The sequence below is a fragment of the Copadichromis virginalis genome, linkage group LG18 (genome assembly GCF_057382275.1).
Source record: "Copadichromis virginalis isolate Kocher_CV1m ecotype Utaka linkage group LG18, C_Virginalis_male_GT1.1, whole genome shotgun sequence".
NCBI lineage: Eukaryota > Metazoa > Chordata > Actinopteri > Cichliformes > Cichlidae > Copadichromis > Copadichromis virginalis.
This window is the reverse complement of record NC_140635.1, coordinates 27,694,323-27,703,612: the sequence shown is the minus strand read 5'-3', so window position 1 is coordinate 27,703,612 and position 9,290 is coordinate 27,694,323.

The following is a 9,290-nucleotide window of genomic DNA, read 5'->3' as shown; positions in this document are numbered from 1 at the left end:
AACGGGCTATTTCATTGAAAAACAAAAAATATCGGGACAATTACAGAAAGTGGAGGAAGTACTATCAAGTCACTGCATTAAAGGAGTTGTCTTTAAGAGGGATGCTGACAGTGTGACTATGTGAACAGTGTGAGCTTACCCATGAAAAGGGCTGTCCAGTAACAACATCAATCCAACACTTCTCTCTCGCCGTTGCTTTCATCCCCTGCCAAAGCTCGTGTGTCCCGATAAATCTGGGGCAAGGCCAGAGCTGGTCTCCAGGTCAGTATGTAAGCCTCAATAATGCAGGTGGGCCTGTTTTTAGATCAAGACCTGGCAGCTACCTTAATACATGCTTCAGTACTTGCTGGTCAGCAGGGCCACCTTAAAAATGAGGTGCTGGATGATTTATTGGAGATTAGTTATTGTGGCTCTGGGCCACCAGGTTGATATTTACTGATTATCTTAAAAAAAAATAAAACATAAATATAAAATAGCTACAACACTAAAAGAACACAACCTTCTAAATGTTTGTGTTAATAGGAAAACATGGCACCACTTCCTGGTAACATCAACATCAGGGATGCCGCAGAGTATTTGAAATAGATAAAAATGAATATATATTAAAGTTTGTGGAGAGCAGTATGGACTTTTAAATAATTTTTTGGAAATGTATCCAAAATATTTAACTGTGTTCATACTATAGATAATAATTACATAATCAGTCTGAATACATCTGCCTTCAGGTGTTATTTAATCATCAGGTCAGGATCAGGATGACTCTGATGAAGGCCACAGGTTGGTCAAGCAATAAAGCTGCTCTTCATACCCCAATATTGAGCTTCAGCCTCTTTCTACACTGATTAGTGCAGAACTATAAATCAGACATCAAACGGCTGTGTCCTGTCAACCCACGATAACTTAGGTACTTGGTTATCTAGGCAAGGCAGAATGAATTTATTGCCAAGCTTATAAATACATTAATTCAGAAATTAATTTCTAACATGTTTGGCACATTTGATGAGATGTTTATTTATTGACTGATTGTTTATTTGACTAAATTGGATCCATTTTTAAATTTTGTTATGGCACTTTCAGTCCTCCACAGTGTGCCTGTGTGGACGTGTGTATTTGCTTGTAATTATATGCGCACTTTGAATGAGAGGCAGATGGTCAAGAGCTGGTGGAGAACATATTATTGGCTTCAGGTCAAAGAGAGGCCGGGGAAAGGAGTTATCAGCATGCCGGTCTCCATGAGCCACTCCATCATGGCCTTGAATCATCGATTACCCATGCTTGACTGCAAACAGCGTTTGGACAGGACGGTGGCATCTGCTTACCATATCTAAGCTCATAAATCTGGGCCCTACTGTATCCGGTTTAAGACGTACCAGAATGCAAAGTGCTGTACAGCAAAGTCCAAGAAGAAGCCAAAGACAGCAGCGCACATGTTCAGTCTGATGCCGCATTAAATGTGTTTCTAAGGAATTCCTTGTCCTTTCATTCTCTCTAGCACGAGACTGCACGGCCCAGTGAGACGAGCCAAAGATACTATTCAACTAAATCAGGGAAAATCTTTCAGAGATTTTCTTAATTTTCCTCATTCGGGGCAGTTTGAATTATGTTCCAAAGGGGAAGGAGGCTGTTGTTAAAATGTCATTATTTCGGGGGAAATAGTGGCCCTCTTACATAACACATCTTTAAACAGCCACATGCTGTCCAGATCACAGATGGAATGAGGGCTGGTTTTATAGTGAGGAAAAGAAGAATTTACTGAAAGTGTTGAATGTACACGTTAGAGGAACTGAAGTCCTGTAAACAAATACGTTAAAAACAACACATCTGTAGGGTGACACTGCATCAGGAGCTACTATTAGAATTGCAGTGAACAGAAATTCCATAATTTTCATGCTGTGTATTTACAGTATGTGAGGTAATGCCACAAAAGACACTGCTATTAGCTGTGGGCAGGTTACAAGGCAATTCTGAAAAGTATGGTGTCATATTTGAAACCTTAACCTTTGGGATCTTTCTTAAAACATTATCATTGCAACTATAGGCTGAAATATCTCCAGAGGTCTTGGGTAGGTTCTGGAGATTCACATCCCTTTGAGATTAAATGTAAAGTGGTCAAAATTCCAAACTCTTCCTAATTAGGATTATTGGGTAATTTTAACTTTGAGATCAAAGTATAATCTACCTACAGACCAAGTAGCATGGCTTGTTATTCCAGCCATCTCTGTTTTCTTAACCACTTATTCAATATAAGACTGTAGGATGCTGGAGCCTGTCCCAGCTGGAGTGCACCCTGGTCAGGTCACGAGTCTTTAACACAGAGACAGACAGCCATTCAGATCCATAATCACACCCACGGGCAACTTGGAAGCACCAATAAACAGAACAAAAGTTTAGGTAAGGTTATGATTTCTAACAGTGCAGATTTTTTTCCAGCTTTTTTTTTCTTTCACATGAGCAGTTTCATATCTTCTAGCTTTTTTTTCTTCATAATTTGACAGTGTTCACAGTTACAGGCCCTCAGAAATCTCACTGTTATCCTTTGTTTTCTGTAATCAACTTTGAGCATCAGTATCATGAGATATAACATATATATAAGCAACAAGCTAAAGTCTGTGACGTAGAAAAAGAGAAACAGTTTGTTCTTTGATCTCATAAACATGAAGCAATAATTCTGAGTAAAGTGCAGCAGAGATATTTTTTTTAAAAAGTTTATTTATTCAAATAATTTTCACATCACTCCGATTTTGGCCTCTCTACACCGGCTTCCAATTGAATTTAGAATCTGTTTTAAAGTCCTTTTATTGGTTTTTAAATCTCTAAATGGTCTGGAACCTGTTTATTTGTCTGACTTGTTGAAGCCCCATGTCCCCATTTAATTTTTTATTTATTTATTCAAAATATGGAAAATCTTTGTTATAAACTGAATCTATACCAATCAAGTACATTTCATTTGAACAGACTGCATTAAATCCAACAACAAACCTTGGATTACCCCAGAAATTAAAACCGTCCTCAAGCAGAAGAGGAGGGCCTTCAAATCCAGAGACAAAGAGGAGTTGAAAAGGGTGCAGAGAGAGCTGAGGGGACTGATAAGGAATGGGAAGGAGAGCTACAGGCAGAAGATGGAGAACCAGCTTCAACAAAACAACGTTGGTGAAGTCTGGAGAGGCCTCAGAACCATCTCGGGCCACAAACAGCAGAACTCTCTGCCTGGGAGGGATGTGAGATGGGCAAATGAACTGAATCATTTCTTCAACAGATTTGATTCAGCCATGAGGCAGTCTGCAACATCGGCTGCAGACTCACCCACCCCCACTGCTGCTGTTCCACCTCTGACACCTCAGACACTTCACACCTCCTCTATTCACCCTGCTCACTCCCCCCCACCCCCAACTGCAGCATCCAATACACACTCAACACAAGGCTCCAGCCTGTCTCTCTCAACCACCCAGGTTAGGAGGGAACTGAGGAGGATTAATGGCAAGAAGGCAGCGGGTCCAGATGGCATCAGCTCGAGGGTCGTCAGGTCCTGCGCGGACCAACTGTGTGGGGTGATGGAGCACCTCTTCAACCTGAGCCTGAGGTTGGGAAGAGTCCCACAGCTCTGGAAAACCTCCTGTGTTGTACCAGTGCCAAAGACTTCACGCCCCAAGGACCTCAACAGCTACAGGCCGGTGGCTCTGACATCCCACCTGATGAAGACCCTGGAGCGGTTGGTCCTGGCTCAGCTTCGGCGCCTAATAAGCTCATCACTGGACCCACTTCAGTTTGCCTACCAGCCTGGCATTGGAGCGGATGATGCCGTCATTCACCTCCTACATCGTTCCCTCGCTCACCTGGAGACCGCTGGAAGCACTGTGAGAATCATGTTCTTTGATTTCTCCAGTGCCTTCAACACTATTCTTCCATCCATCCATCCATCCATCTTCATCCGCTTATCCGAGGTCGGGTCGCGGGGGTAGCAGCCTAAGCAAAGAGGTCCAGACCTCCCTCTCCCCAGCCACCTCCTCCAGCTTGTCCGGGGGAATACCAAGGCGTTCCCAGGCCAGCCGAGAGATATAATCTCTCCAGCGTGTCCTGGGTCTGCCCCGGGGCCTCCTCCCACTATTCTTCCCTCGGTTCTAAAGGACAAGCTGGTGAACTCTGGAGTGGACCATCACCTCACTACCTGGATCCTGGACTACCTCACCGACCGACCACAGTATGTGAGGACTCAGGGCTGTGTGTCGGACAGGGTCGTCTGCAGTACGGGGGCCCCACAGGGAACGGTTCTGGCTCCGTTCCTCTTCACCATCTACACTGCAGACTTCTCCCACAATTCCACCCAGTGCTTCCTGCAGAAGTTCTCTGATGACTCTGCAATAGTCGGCCTCATCACTGATGGGGACGACAAGGAGTACAGAGGTCTGACCCAAGACTTTGTGGACTGGTGCCAGCTGAACTACCTCCAGATCAACGCCAGTAAAACCAAGGAACTGGTGGTAGACTTCCGCAGGCACAAGCATTCTCCACTGCAACCACTGAACATCCAAGGTATGGACATTGAGGCTGTGGACAGCTACAGGTACCTTGGTGTTCATCTGAACAATAGACTGGACTGGACTCATAACTCAGACGCCCTCTACAGGAAAGGGCAGAGCAGGCTGTACCTGCTGCGGAGACTCAGGTCGTTTGGAGCGGAGGGCCCACTCCTGAAGAAATTCTATGACTCTGTTGTGGCTTCTGCTATCTTTTATGGCGTGGTCTGCTGGGGCGGCAGCATCTCTGCTGGGGACAGGAAGAGACTGAACAGGGTGATCCGAAGGGCCAGCTCTGTTCTAGGATGCCCTCTGGACCCAGTGGAGGTGGTGAGTGACAGGAGAACGGCGGCTAAGCTGTCATCCCTGATGGACAACATCTCCCACCCCATGCAGCAGACTGTGACAGCACTGAGCAGCTCCTTCAGTGGGAGACTGCGGCACCCACGGTGTGGGACGGAGAGATTTCGCAGGTCTTTCCTCCCCACTGCTGTCAGACTCCATAATAAAGACTTTAACTGATCAAGCACACACATCCATACATATGCAATAATACTAAGTGCAATAATCCTTTCTGTCATCGTTGTATTTTTACTCAGTTGTATATAGTATTTGTATTTGTATTCTATTTTTATCTTATTGTATATTTATTTTATTTTATTCTACTGTATATAGTATTTTATTTTATTCTATTCTGTACAGTTGTGTACTGTATTTATTCTTATTGTATTCTAATTTTTGCCTCATAACTTTTGCACTGTCCACTTCCTGCTGTGACAAAACAAATTTCCCACGTGTGGGACTAATAAAGGTTATCTTATCTTATCTTATCTTATCTTATCTTATCTTATCTTATCTTATCTTATCTTATCTTATCTTATTTAATGTTTTACATTGTACTTATGCAACAAAATTACATAGGGAATTTACATGGAATTAAACTACTTAAAGTCAGTAGGGGGAATTTTTTTTTGGACTGTGTTTTACATATTTCCCGATAATTCCCTGGATAAAACTTTAAACTGAAAACTTTCAAATCCCACATCTCTACATGGATCACGTGACTGCTTAAAAATCATAGCAATTTTGACGCTAGCCTCATCTTCTAGCTCAGGGGTGTCGAACTCCAGGCCTCAAGGGCCGGTGTCCTGCAGGTTTTAGATATTACCCTGGGTCAACACACCTGAATCAAATGATTAGTTCATTACCAGGCCTCTGGAGAACTTCAGGACATGTTGGGGAGGTCATTTAGCCATTTTAATCAGCTGTGTTTGATCAAGGACACATCTAAAACCTGCAGGACGCCTGTGTTCTAGCTGATTTCTTCTGTGTAAAAATCATTTTCTATAAAGTCTGATTTTAACACCAACAATTAAAATGAGAATAGTAGGAAAAATTAAACTAAAAAAAGATTTCGGTTTAAGGCTGTGACACACTATGTGGGTGTTTTGGCAGCAGTTCCTGTCAGACCCAAAATATATTTTCACCCTTGAAATTTCCGCGCAGCAATCTCTTGTACATAATAAGTTATGAGGGTTTAAAAATGCTGCATAAAATAGCACAAATCTAAAACACGTGTTTAATGTTATGTGCAATGACCCATGCTGCTGATACTGACGTGTTGGTGATATTTAAGCAATAATTTGCACAAAGATGCCGATGTAGCAAAAATGGTACATATTAAAATTTATGGATGTAAATTGCTTTTTTAAAATTGGTCTGAAGGTTCAACTATAAACTTTCAAAAATGTTGTAATTTTATGGTTATTTCATGTTTCTAACTTTAGAGAGTTAAAGAGCTCACTAACAAAATAACTGATAGGGAGGACTCTCTATGAGATGTGAGTGATCTATCATCTACCCAGCAATTAATGCTCCAGACAGACTCATCGCTCCCTGTCTCCTGCCTTGTCATGGCGTGCAGAAATGCATCACTACCCATGATGCAGAGGGCTCTTTTAGAGTTAACTAAGTTGCGTCACTACTGTGTTATGCCATTTGAATTTTAAATCCTTGTGTTTGCAACTGTGTTTTCGCAAAGGAGACACTGGCGCCATGCCAGTCTGCCTCTCTGGGTAATAAGAATGTCTGGTGTAACACCTGTGACGCTAAACAACACCTACTGCTCTGCTGTTAGATTTCAGGTGTGCAGGCACGCGGTCCACTGTGATTATATCCTCACATTCATAGCAGACAGCAAGACATTTGTAATGCTTTTCTTAAAAACACCTCACGGTGACTTCCCCCTTGGATCTGTGCCGTGAACCCCAAAGTGCAGAACTGCAGTTTTTAATCATACCCCAGCAATGCTTGCAACAAGTCAAATATGCTTGAGTCATTTGAGCTTGGATCGCACCACGTGTGAAGTGTCCAGACTTTCTCACTTTCCTCTCCGAAGCTCGCGTTTCCAGTCACAGTTGCAGTCAAAGCACTGAGGCACTTTGTTCAAATGTGCCCGACACAATGAGGGGGGAGGTTGCAGGTGTTAAACCACGGAGCACTCACCAGCCCTCGGGCGACTGCTTGCTTTATGTCTGCTTTACACTGTAAGTCAGCGAGCCAAACGAAGACAGCTTCCCATGTAAACGCACATTGTGCAACACTTCACACCTGTGAGTGCAACTATGCAGAGCCAATGAAAGCTCTGTGTGGGTGTTTCTCGATTTGCTTTTCAGCGACCACTGGAAAAGTGATGCATCTTTGTTTTGGTGCCGTGCGAGAAAAGCAGGCCCGTACCGGTAATTTGTTTTCAAGCTTTCCCGCTCGCAGAACTCGATATTCAAACTGCACATTAGAGTCTGATGGAGTGTATTTTATTTTCCCTGCCTTTTGACATTCAGCTGTTGCACGTTTCTCTTCTTTTTTTTCTCTCTTTCTTCTTGTGTCATGCTAATGTCATCAGCCCCATCATTACTCCCCCTTTTTCCCCCTGTTGCATAATATTATATAATTCATGTTCAAACAAATACAGCCCTTAAACCGTCCCCTCAAAGTTGAATAATGGAAATCCTGCTGAATGCCAAAGGATTCTGGGATTGCATTTTCAATGGGTCTTAACTACTAACTTTTCCATCTGATTTTCATTGCTCTTTTTTTTTTATTCATCTACATTTTCGATTCTTATTCAATGGAAAAGCTGATAACATTTTTGTAAGAACAGTCTGCACATCTGAGAGGAACACAGTCCTGCACATATCAGCTGTAAAAGGGCAAACTGTCATTCTCACTTTAGTTATGCAGATTAAAAACAGGATGTGCACTTCAGTCAGTGTTGGTGGAGCTGAAGGGGGGAGTTTTTATGTTGTTATTTATGGACAGAATTACACTAGCTGTTTCCTAAGTGAAGCTAAACATATTATAATTATATCTTCTTATATCAGCTCCTAAAATTTGGTAAATACACCCTCAGATAAACAACAATGCATGGCATATTGTACTGTGTTGTCATTTATTTAACAAAAACTAAGTCGACATGCAGTGTGTCAAAAAGTCCCCCCTTACTATTTAAGAAGGTAAGTAAGTATCAGCCAAGTGCTGCTACTTAAATGCACTTTATGAGCTGATCATCAGGAAGTGTGAGCACCTCAATAAAAGCAGTTTTGGCAGTTTGCTGTTCTGGAGCACTCGATTGCCAGAAAGTGCATCATTCTACAGTGAGATAGATCCCAGGAAATTCATCATATGGTCAGAAACTGAATAAAAAGCATGTTCAATGTTCATGACAGTACAATTAAATAAACACTGGCTAAGTTTGACTTGTTTGACAGGGTTCCTGGAAGAAATCCTGTCCTCTCCTGTAAAGAGAACATCACAGCATGGCTACAAAGCTGCACTTGAATAAACCACAAGACTTCTGAAACTAGACAGTCAAGACCAAAGTGGAGATGTTCTGCCGTAATGTCCATCGCTGCATTTAGCAAAAAACAAATTTAGCAAATCAGCACAAACAACCCCTCCAAAAAGAGGGAGGGGTGACGACTTGCTTTGCAGGCACAGGACCTGGGCATCTTGCAGTCACTGAGTTGAACATGGACTCGTCTGTATACCAAAATATTCTAAAGTCAAACCTGAAGCCTGACAGCTAAACTTTGGCCCAAATTAGGTCATGCAGCAGGTCAATAATCACAAACACAGAAGCAAATCTACAACAGAATGACCCAAAAAAGTATCAGGTGACTGCAGTGGTCCAGACAAAGTTCAAACCTTCAACCTGATTGAAATGCTGTGGAAAGGCCTTAAGAGGGTGTCCACAATCCTCAATGAATTGAAGCAATGTTGTAAAGGATAGTGGGCCATAAAAAACTTACAAACCTGTGGAAAAAGTTACGTATTCCATGTGATCCTCTCTTCTCTTTGAGGACAACCAAGGAGCTGGCGCTCGCTTTGTACAGGATGCTTGAGTCATTATGTTACATAAGAAAAACACACCTCAGCAGTGGACACTGTGGAATACTGGTGACTTTCCACAGTACAAAAAGAGTAACAGCAAATTGATCTTGTGGAACTAAATACAGATGTGCATTTCAAGTCTCTATTGCTGAAAAAACAGGTTCTTTATTTATTAATCATAAACAATATTTTGCAACAATTGTGGAAGCAATTAGTGAAATATCCAAATGAAAGTAGAGGAGAAATGAAATGCTACCAATTCATAATGCAAACTTATGACCTATAGTCGTAACTGTGGGGATATGTTTCAAAGGGGAGTGTTGTGGAGATGACATAACATCTGTGAGCTGGGTTATAGCAATCTGAAGAAAGCGATGCATGAATAAC